This window comes from Balaenoptera acutorostrata, chromosome 12, assembly GCF_949987535.1.
Source record: "Balaenoptera acutorostrata chromosome 12, mBalAcu1.1, whole genome shotgun sequence".
Lineage (NCBI taxonomy): Eukaryota > Metazoa > Chordata > Mammalia > Artiodactyla > Balaenopteridae > Balaenoptera > Balaenoptera acutorostrata.
In genome coordinates, this window is record NC_080075.1 from 77006169 (window position 1) to 77017832 (window position 11664).

The window sequence follows — 11664 nt, forward strand, 5'->3', positions numbered from 1 at the left end:
AACGACTTTTACTAAAAATCTATGAGCACCTGGATATGCACGTTGCAAATCCTGATTACTCACATATATACTAAAAAAAATTCTGGATGAGATTATGAAAGGAGAGATCAATTTTATTGGCAAAATTCAATCTTCCCTACTGAGCATTGAAAAATCTTGAAAAGGATGCCTTCAAAATCCCACTTTGACCAACATTCTGGAGATTAGGGGGCAGAAATATAATAATTTTTCTACCTCTAATATGCATAGCCCTGAGACAGTTTCTTTTCTCTAAAATTCAGTTTTATTCTGTGGAGAGAATGTTCTTTCTCTTTCATAAGTGTTTTGTATAAATTAAATTAATCATTAAGATTAAATATATAACGTCTATTGAAGTTCCTGGCAATTTTATAAATATTCTTTAAAGGATATTTTTATCATCATGATTATTATTATTCCCAGTTATAGTCATTTCATAAATCTATCAATTAATTAGCAAACATTTATGGATGCCTAAAAAGGTACTGCCCTGAATACTGGGGATGGCAGGAGGAAATTTGCATAAGTTCCGTGCCTCAGTTAACTTGTTATTTAACTGGACTAACACATCACCTAGACATGTGTAAGTTGAGCTGCAGGCAATAGGAAACAGAATAATAGCACAGAAAGTTAAGCTCAATCTATTTCAATCCTATGAGGCAACAAGCATGGAGAGGTCCCTAAAGGCTGGATCTCAGATGAGGTAAATCCTGAGGTCTTGAGTTAACTGGCAGCTGAGGCTGTTTGTTAAGGGGCATTTGTGTATGTGGGTGGAAGAGAGAGGGGACACATATAATTCCACCCTCTGTCATTGGTTTTCTGTGTTCATTAATTTAGTAGACACCCTGCTTTATAAGTTACATGGTTTCCCTGGTGAAAAGGAAGTTTCACAGCAATATCTCCCAGATAAAGATGTGTCTCAGTGTAATTTCAACCACAGTTGGAGAGAGCCAAGCTCATAGAAGGTTGGATTACAGGATCTGTGTGGCTGATAAGAACGGTGTTTGAAGAGGTCTGGAGAAAGCTTTCCCAGAGCAGAACCCAGGCTGGAAATGAGAGAGAACCTGGAGGAGGCTTGAGTGCACAGTCACAAAGCACATCGTGGCCACAAAGCAAATGACTTCCTCCTGTGGAATGTACCCAGCTTGAAAATTCAACTCTCTCTTCAGTATGGGGTCATATTTCAGCAGCCAAGGGGCTTCAAGCTAATATTTGTGGAAAAGCCTCAGGAGCTAGACCATGTTACCTGGTCAGTGACAAGCAAGTGACCCCTGCATGCTGGTAGGATGCATGAATCTGAAGATGAACATTGTTTCTATCTTGACCACATCTACCTCATGACCTGGAAAGCTGGAGGCTACATCCTGATGTGCTGGGGGAAAATTATATACGTAGATGTTTTGTTCCAGAGCTCTGTCAGTAGGTATGTCTTGCCTGAAAGAGAGGAGGGAGGTGTTCCTGCATGCAGAGGGATGGGAGGAGCCAGGGAGGGAGAAGGAGAGCCAGGGAACACAAAGGAGCAGGAGGAGAGCAGTGAGAGAGAACACATTTGTTCCAAAAACAATTTACTCAGCCAGTCACTTACTCTTCTTGCTATTACTGAGGCAGAGGAAGAAATATGATGCTCAAAGGGAACTTTTTCATTCTTTGCCTCAGCCAAACCTCCTGCTGGCAGGCTCTGCCCAGGAGCCATTTTTCTCCAGCAACGGTCTCTTAGAGTCTAGTGGATGACCAAGGGCTGAGTGCCTAAGCAGTGAGGTGGACAGAGGTCCTCCACCTTGCCGAAGTCCCTATTCCCTTCTGCACCTGCTGAGGTTATCAGATAGCAAGGGCAAACGAGGGTGGGGCACCCCCATCAGACTGATGCAGGGTTCCACAGAAGGCAGTTATACCCAGGGAAGAGCACGGCTCCACAGCCACGGTCTCACAGAGCTTTGTGGGGCATCTTACTATTTGTGTTATCTTTACCCAGGCCCTGCCTCTGAGGATTCCAAATGCTATACAAATGTATTAAAAATAATCATTCTGCTTTCACTCATTCATTTACACCCGTGGTTTGTAGCATGTGGTAGGTCAATATTGGGCTGTTTATTGTTTGTTTTGCCTTTTGTTTGCTTTAGAAAAACAGATGTGGAATCAGCATATGAGGGTCAAGTCTCAGGCACTAGGCCTCTGGATCAGCTTCTCTAGTCCATCTGCCATTGGCTGAGCAAGGATCTACTTTAATGCCCAAATCTTCTATCCTTGGTTTGTGTAGTAGCTTCTCAAAGACCCCACTCTCCAAGCTACAAAGAAATACACCATGTCCTCCATTCTGCTTACTTCTTGAGTTCTTAGTCAAAATGTTGTCTCTCTCATGGATTTTTTTGATGATCCAGAAACTTGTGTCTTTACTGCATTTGCTTATGGATGGGATGGAGTGAGGAAGGCAGGAAAACTGTTTTCCAGAGTAGTGTAAATACCATGTGAGTAAAGAGAAAGGATATATGTGTGAAATGTTACTTATGTCAATTTTGAAAGCCACTAGCAAATTCTGGGTGACAGTAATGTTTGAGCATAATGTTCTTCAAATCAAGCTTCAGAATTTCCACAGAAAGTGGTGAGTGGGGCTGGGACAGCTTGAGATGAGTGAATAGACACTTCACTTCCACTTTAATAGTAGACAGTCTACTTTATATATACTACACACACTCATAAAACTTACACATACTATATTATATATAAAAAAGATCAAGAGGATAAAAAGAGAAACCACAGACTGGTAGAAAATATTTGCAAAAGACACATCTGATAAAGGAGGATTATCCAAAATATATAAAGAATTCTTAAAACTCAACAATAAGAATACAAACAACCCGATAAATGGGCTAAAGACCTTAAAAGACACTTCACCAATGACGATATACAGATGGCAAATAAGCATATGAAAAAGTGCCCCACCTTATATGTCATTAGGGAAAGGCAAATTAAAATGAGATACCGTTACAGACCTATTAGAATGACAAAATCCAGAGCACTGACCAGGATGTGGAGCAACAGGAATGCTCATTCATTGCTGGCGAGACTACAAAGTGGTACAATAACTTTGGAAGACAGTTTGGGGTTTCTTACAAAACTACACATGCTTTTACCATAGGATCCAGAAATTGACCTCCCTGGTATTGCCCAAAGGAGTTGAAAACTTATATACAGGCAAAGACCTGCACATGGATGTTTATAGCAGCTTTATTCGTAATTGTCAAAACTTGAAAGAAACCAAGTTGCTCTTAAGTAGGTGAATGGATAATGGAGCCAATTATCCATGGAGCCAATGGAATATTATTCAGCACTAAGAAGAAATGAGCTATTAAGCCATGAAAAGACATAGAGGAAACTTAATTGCATAGTACTAAGTAAAAGAAGCCAATCTGAAAAGCCTACATACTGTTTAACAACTATATGACGTTCTGGAAAAGGCAAAACTATGGAGACAATAGAAAGATCTGAGTTTGGTGGGGGCTGAATAGGCAGAGCACAGAGGATTTTTAGAACAGTGAAAATATTGTGTATGATATTGTAATGGTGAAGACATGTCATAATACATTTGCCCAAACCCATAGAATGTACAACACCAAGAGTAAACCCTAATGTGAACTGTGGACTCTGGGTGATAATGATGTCAATGTAGGTTCATCAGTTGCAACAAATGTACCACTTTGGTGGGGAATGTTGGTAATGGAGAGGCTATGCATGTGTGGGGACATGGTCTAAATGGGAAATATCTATACCTTGTGCTTAATTTTGTTGTGAACTTAAAACTGCTCTAAACATATTCTATTTTTTTAAAAAAGAATTCAGTTACTAAAACATAAAATAACATTTAAATATTTAGAAACTACATTTTTTAAAACAATTACTAATATTTTATCAAACAATAACAGTAGCTCTAAGAGCTTATTAGTAGTGGCTGACACATAGTAGGTATTGAATAAACATTTATTGACTAAATGTGTGTGTATATGTATGAGTGTCTGCTCACTCCTGCACACACACCACTCAATAACTGAAAATAATTTTAGTCTATAACCTGAGGGACACTCTAATTTAATCCAAGTTGGCCCTTTCAGACATAGTTCTACTCTACTAGATGAAGCAATTTCACTGCAAGAGGCTTTCCTAGAAGTTTTGTTTTTTAATGATCATCTCTGTGTTTTGTTTTGTTTTTAAGCTAGCCAGTAGTTTTGTAATCAGACTTTGTGTTATAGATTTTGCTTTTAAAAATCCACTGAGTATTTCTGTATCCCTTGAAAGTTGACAGCAGAACTGGCAAAATGTCAAGAATGATTCACAAAAATGCCAATACAGGATATTCTTCAATAGAAGGAATACATCTTTGGAAGATTCTCTGTCTGGGTTAATTAGTGTTCTTTCTGAAACTCTCACAGAAATATCTTAGAAGTGGTTTTATTAGTGGGTTTATCCAAAGCATAGAAGTCCTGACTGGGCTTTTAGTCTGGCCTTAATATAGTGATATCTGTTCTGACAATCCCTGTCTTTTGATTGGAAAAGGGATTTCAAGAAGACTCATTATTAGCTATTGTTATGAGAAATTGGCTCCTCAGCATGGAGTTTAATCTTTGAAGTGATTTTTTCCTAGTCCTAGAGTACAGATGGCATTGAAAGAAATGCCCTGTATTATATGGAGTCAGATGGAGCATCAGCCCAGAATTATACACCGTGGAAGTCCTGGTTATTGGTCTTTCCCTCTCTGCACTGCTCCCCAAAATCTCCCTACATGAACGTATCCTTTTAATCAGGGTAATAAGCTCTCTTCGCTGTTAAAATACATCAGATGGCATGCTGAAGGTTGAGTGAGGCTGACAGATTCTGGAATATCACTCCCCATAAATGCCCTTTTGTAGCTGCGGATCCCTTTGTCCCTTTGCCTGCTTCCATTCTGGAGTTTTTGATGTGGGTGGTAGGTGAGATAAGATGGGGAGCACTTTGTATCTTGAGGAGCTGTACGTTTTCTGCATTGTATACTGTTTAAAGCCATTTCATCGAGGTGGGACAGACAAAAATAGCTTCTCCATATTTTTCCTTCTGCTCTCCTCTCATTGCCCTGAGAAGTACAAGTCATACTTACTTTCTAAATAATAGTTCTTAGATTTATTACATTTCTGTTTTAATAATCACAGATCATGTTTGTGTAACACTTTTTTAAAAAGCATATTCTCAAACATCAGTTCATTTGATGTAGCAGGGTAAGGTAGGAAGAGAAGGGAGCTTTTAAAAAATTATTTCCACTTTTTCTGGAAACAGTGAGGACTAGAGAGGTGAAGTGGCTTCCAAAACTACAACAATGGCAGAAAAGTCAGAACCATTGTCCACTGATGTTAAATTTCCCTGTGCACCACCTGTGATGGAAACTCACAGAAAGGCTTCTGCCTTGTTAGCAGATAACAGTTCATTTACACCTAAGTTATTAAGCCCAAATTTCATCCCATCTCAAAGGAAGCATCAAAGAACTGAAGAACATAAAGGGAGAGCAAGACAGGATCAAGCTGCTGAGTCAGAGAATGGATGGAGATGAAGAAATGCAGGATTGCCATACAAGATTTAAGTTTTTATCATCATGAAATGTTTGGACAGAGAAGAACCAAATCATTAATGCGACTAATTAATAATTTGAACATTTATTGAGCACATACTACTATATGACTCTTCCAGGAACAATATTACATGCTTAGGATACAAGAATGATACATAGTCCCTTTGGGAGAAACACCCTTAAACAAATATGGAAAGACCACACGTATAAGTCTTCTGGTTCAAGATGAAAATTTGAGCCCTATGCATTTAATTTAATTCCATTCTCTGCCAAATTCACATTTATATGAATATATATAAAATATATCTAGTGAGTGTATGTATATAACATGCATATATACATATATGCAACTATGAATGAATATAAGTGTGTATATATGTGTATTTATGTATGTGTACATGTCTATGTATATATACACACACAAACACACATTAGAGAAATTTGCTTCAGCATGAATAAGTAAAGAAAGAATTGTGTACAAAATATCATGTTGACAGTATCAAATTGAAGGCTGGATTGATAAACCCAAGATCCAATAATTGTGAAGCCATATTACAAAGGATTATAACTGGGACAAAGGGAAATTTTTGGAACAATAAATAAGTTTATCGTACGTGGCCAACCACAACTTGTATAGATATCTGTTTTTTTCCTAAAATAATTCATAAGGTTAGAACTATATCCCAACCACCTCAATCATTACCCACCCCTTCCTGTCTCCTTTGTTCTTATTCATTTGGAGTCCCATCCACCTCAACCTCGGTGGGCTTAACCATAGGGCTTGTGGCCAATGGAATGTATTCAGTGGTGACAGTGTACCTGTTTCAAGCTTGGGCCTGAAGAAGTATTAGTATCTTCTGCTTTGGCTCACCATCTTGTGGTCCTGTGATTCACCCTGGGAAGCGCGTACCTCAGATAGCTGCTGTCCCAGAAAGGGATGTTTAGGACAGTCTGAGTCTGACTTGCAGCCAAGCCCATCCTATCCCAGAAAAGCCATAGCTTACTCACAAAAGTAAGACAAATAAGTGCTTGCTATGGTAACATATTAAGATCTTGAGGCTGCTTGTCACACAAAATTATTGTGGCAATAATTTACTGATACACCACGGGTTCTCCCTTACTATACTCGGCATGGGGCACACATGCTGTTTAAAGCAGGGCATTAAAGAGGATTTGTTAATGTGCAAAGTCATGTCCATTAGCGAGAGGGAGGAGTAACCCCACTAACTTCATTGTGTCACAACCAACTTGAGGGGGAAAAACATCCAACTTTTTGCAAGTAGCAGCAAGGTTTTTTGTTTTTGTTTTTGTTTTAACCATAGATTGCTCTCTCCAGTTGTTGGAATGCAATCAGGCAGAGCCACTCATCAGGGCAGGCAGCAGGGGCTGGCAGAGAAGGGTTGGAGAGACTGGGGGCAAATTTTAATTTTTGGAAATGGAATTGGTGTATACCGTGGACAGAAGTGCGCAGAGCCTGCTCTGGATGTACACCTGGTAAGAAGCAGGCCTTGAAACCATCTCACAACTTGGACATTTGCACCACATAGTAAACAAGGACCAGGTCTCTGCTGAGCTGCTACAACAAGCATAAATGACAAACAGATACAGAGAAACAAGCTCATGTGAGAAGAGTAAAACTTTCTCGCTGAACAAATGCCTGTAGTAATAGTTTCCTTCCCACTCCTCACTTACAACTCGTATCTGGCAAAATAAAAGTGCAGAAGAGAGCACGAAGCAGCCAAGTCATTGTCAATGTGTTGCTGAGGAAATTTCCCTATTTTAATTGGTGTTTTTTGAGTGGCTGCCAAAGCACTCTGGAGGGAGAGTCCAAGCCTGGTGCCCTCAGTCCTTTCCGTGCCGTCCATCCTGAAGTCACTCACATTGTGAGATTCAGGCTCACTTGATGATTGCCCAGGTCCTCCCCATCCCTTCAGTCCCTGCCTCTGTGTTTCAAAGAACTGGCGAGTTTGCCTTCCATGTATTGAATCTAAGCATAGTAAGTAATTTTTCTATCTAGTAATTCAAGCCTATATTATATCTTGGAAAAATGTTCTCACAATATTGAGAATGTGAATCGCATCCTTCCCTGTTTGGTCACACTGATACAGTTTTCTAAAACATACATATTTTTATATAACATTGTAAATATAAATGAAAATTTAGCAATGGTGTAGTCAGATATACGGGCTCAGTTTACCATCTCTAATGGAAACTTGGAAGCATTTCCAGAATCTAATGAACAGAATTGACAATGGATTATATATGGGAGAGATTTGGAGGTTTGGTTTTGTGTGGGAGGCTGAGCGATGGGATTGTATAAGGAAAGCACATGTAGAGATAATTGAATCCTATTCTATGTAGCCCTAACATTTGAGGACCAAATAATGGAAAAGACTACTCAAGAAAATTTAGAAGGAATTTTCAAGGTGGTAAGGAGAAAAATCAAGATATTGCACAGTCCTAGAAACAGATAAAAGAGATGGTTCAGAAAATTAGTGGGCAACACAGAATGAAAAATGCTGTTGGAAAGTGGGTATGATAAGGATTAAACTGGCCATCAGATTGGAATGTTGAGTAGTCCTCGTGATCTTGGGGAGATTAATATCAGGAAAGGGCCTGGGCCAGACTGCAGAGGGTGAAGGCTGCAAAAGTCAACCACCCTTTAAGGAATTAACCGGCCATCTCTCTTTACTGTATTCTGATTATTTGTCTACTTTGTTGTCTTCCCCAAAGGACAATAAAATCTTGAGGGCAGGCATTATGTCTTTAATTTTTGTGTCACCTGCATCTCACACAGAGCCTGGCACATTATAAGCATTCACTAACTGTTCCTAAATGAATGAATTTCCAGCTTGGGTGGTTGGTAAGCACCATGTTGACAGATATTCATATCACCTTTAGCAAAGGAGCAGAGAAAGCCTGATCCCCCTGGAGAGAGTTCTCTAAACGCCTCAGCAAAGCTTTTCTGTACAACCTAGAATAGACGCATTGCTGAAGCTATAGTCTGCAGAAACTGCAAGGGTAATTTTAGGTCATCACGATGTCATTTCCCTAAATGGAATAACTAGTCTCTTGCTGGTTGGAAATCAAGTGTATTTTTGTCAGAGAGCTTTCGGTGCAGATACTGGTGATGGCCTTGCTGGTTTGAATTGAAGCTTTTAGCCCTCATTCTATAAGCATTGGGTTTGGATCCACATCTAAAATGGAAAAGGCTATTTAAAAATATCTGATAGCCCATTAAAGTTCATCGTTCTGTCATCTTACCATCTCCTCTCAAAAACAAGTGCTGGGCTGTGCTCTTCTCCACTGGAAGCAGCTTTTACACTGACACAGCACACAAAAGCTGATTGTCTCTTTTTGAAGGGGTAAGATCTTTCCATCTCTGAATAGGTCACTTTTTAGAAAGCATTGTTCTAATCCAGCTAAGTTCAGTTTGATCATTTTCTCCCGTTCAATCCTTGAAAAAAGCATCCATTTTGCAACTTTAAATTCCACTCTGATTTTTTTTTCATACTTCATCTCTCATCAAGTTGTTTTTTTCCTCTTCCCCTTTTCCAATAGATACTAGTGTAGTCATATCTTATTTGTGTATATATATGTATATAACAAGAATTTTCATATATGTATATATTTTTTCATTAAGGAGATTAAAGCAAATGGATGGATTCACTTGTCTATAAATAGTGGGAATTCTGGCCAAGTGTCTGTGGCACCCTAAAGATAAATAGGTTCAGTCTTTACCTCCTCATCTTTTTTCCTGTTTGGAATGAACAGAGCAGATGATACTATCTCAAATTAAGGCTTCTCCTAGGTCCAGCTAATTTGCTAAAATCCCTTTTGTTTCAGTCTGACATGAGGGTCCAGACTGATATTGTAGATAATAACCTCAGTGACAAAAGAATACTTAAAATGGCAAAGTCCTGGATTAAAACAAAAATTTCTTTCTTTCTTCTCCTTCTTCCTCACTCTCAAACCTTCCAACTTCCACTCCGTCCAAGACGTTTAAGTGTCTGTGCCATAACATAGACTCAAGATTGCCACCTAGAAGTCTCTTATTGTCCAGTTCACCATCTCTTCCTCCATAATGTTTCCCTGACCTTTATATCCACAGGGGTCTGTCCTTTCCCTGAAGCCACTCAGCTCTTATTCAGCCATGCGTCTGTATTCTTCATGTGTTACCTTGACATTTTACATATTTTTTAATAGTGTATGGCTACATTGTAATCTTTTCAGGGTGAGGAGTACTAATTATTTTCAGTTCTGATTCTCTTTCAATCTTAGAGAACACCTACATATAGTAGGTGTTCAATCAGCATGTTTTTTGGTTTGCTGACTAGATCACCTTTTAAAACTCTAATTTTATATTTCTGATTGCAGTTTTCAATTTTGCGTAACCTTTAGTTAAATGCCTCTTCTCCTAGGCAACCAGTTTGGGTTGATCCCTTAGGACCTTACTCAAGAACAAATTTGTTTTATTTCAAAATGGCAGACGATATTTGGTTGTAACTTTGATACCCATTAAGATAACATATAACTGCTTATCTGAAGGTCTCAAAATAATCACAAATGTTTGTGATTAATGACTTCACAAAACATTTCACTCAGAAGATTTTATTTTGTTTTGCAAAGTAATCATTTATAGTAAGTATACCAAGTATTACTCCATATTAGAGAAAGGTGGCATGTCTAAATTTGCTGAATGTCACAAAGCCAGCAAATAGCAGCCTGGAACTGGAAACAAATTTTTCTGACTCCAAGACTAGTGTGGTATTGTTTGTTTATCATTTGCTTGCTTCCCTTCTACCAGAGTGTTCTCCTGGATATTTAAAATTTTGTGTGTTCGTTCACTTGTTTCCCTGGAAATTCAGGGTATTTATATTGTTTTTATTTCGTTTTGTACTCTGATGTGGTAACTCTGTCTTCTGTGGCTGCATAAAATGGTTTTCCAGAGTGAATGGTTTTTTAGCAAATTTGTAGCGTGGTATTTTAAAGAGTCCTTCAAATGAAATTCAAAAAGGTTGGCATGTTAAGGCTGACCTTTACACAGAGTGAATCCAACTTGGCATTTTCCATGTTTTAAGATGAGGCTTCTTCATGATTGCTTCCTCTCCCCACCCTCCCTGTCTTAATTATTCCTGACCTCTTATACTACAGCTTTGCTTAAGTGAACTCCATTGTATCTATCAGTGGCCTCCCAGAAGAGCAGGTCAAAAGCAATTACCATTACAAAGTGATTGGCTTTTTCTTAGTAGAACCAAGAGGTATAGGAAGAGTAATTTTACTACTTTTCTGTGGCTGAGTCAGTGCAGAAAGGGTCCCCTGCGGAACTCAGCATATCACCTCATACAAAGCAAGCTCCGTAAGTATCATGTCATAATTGTCAGCTGAGCCCCGCAGTTCTCCTGGTGAAAGGAAGACACTAAGCATCAAAAACAGGATGAGGGTACATCTCTGCCCTGGGTTGAATAGTGTTCCCCCAAATTTATTTCCAACCAGAACCTCAGAATGCGGCCTTATTTGGATATAGGGTCTTTGCAGATGTAATTGGTTAAGATGGAGGTCATACGGTATTAGGGTGGGCCCTAAATCCAACATGGCTGCTGTTCTTATAAGAAAAAGAGAGGACACACAAGCATACTAATAACAGAGGGAAGATGGCCGTGCAAGGATGGAGGCAGACATTAGAGTGCTACAGCTACAAGACGAGGAATGCCAAAGAACGCTAGCAATAGCAGAGGCTAAGAGACGGGAATGGAGCAGATCCTCCCTTTGAGCCTTTAGAGAGAGTATGACTCTGCCGACACCTTAATCTCGGACTTTTAGCCTCCAGAGCTGTGAGAGAATATATTTCTGCTGTTTTAAAAAACTACCTAATTTGTGATAATTTTTTACAGTACCCCTAGGAAACTACCGTAAGCTTTCACCCTTGAAAGACTTGTGCTTTCTGTGAGGGGATAGCATACCTAAAAAACCTAGTACTAGGCAAAGGCTGCCTTGGTAGTTTAGGTGTGGCTCTGCCAGTTTGGGGAAGGGAATGCAGTGAACTGTGTGGTCAG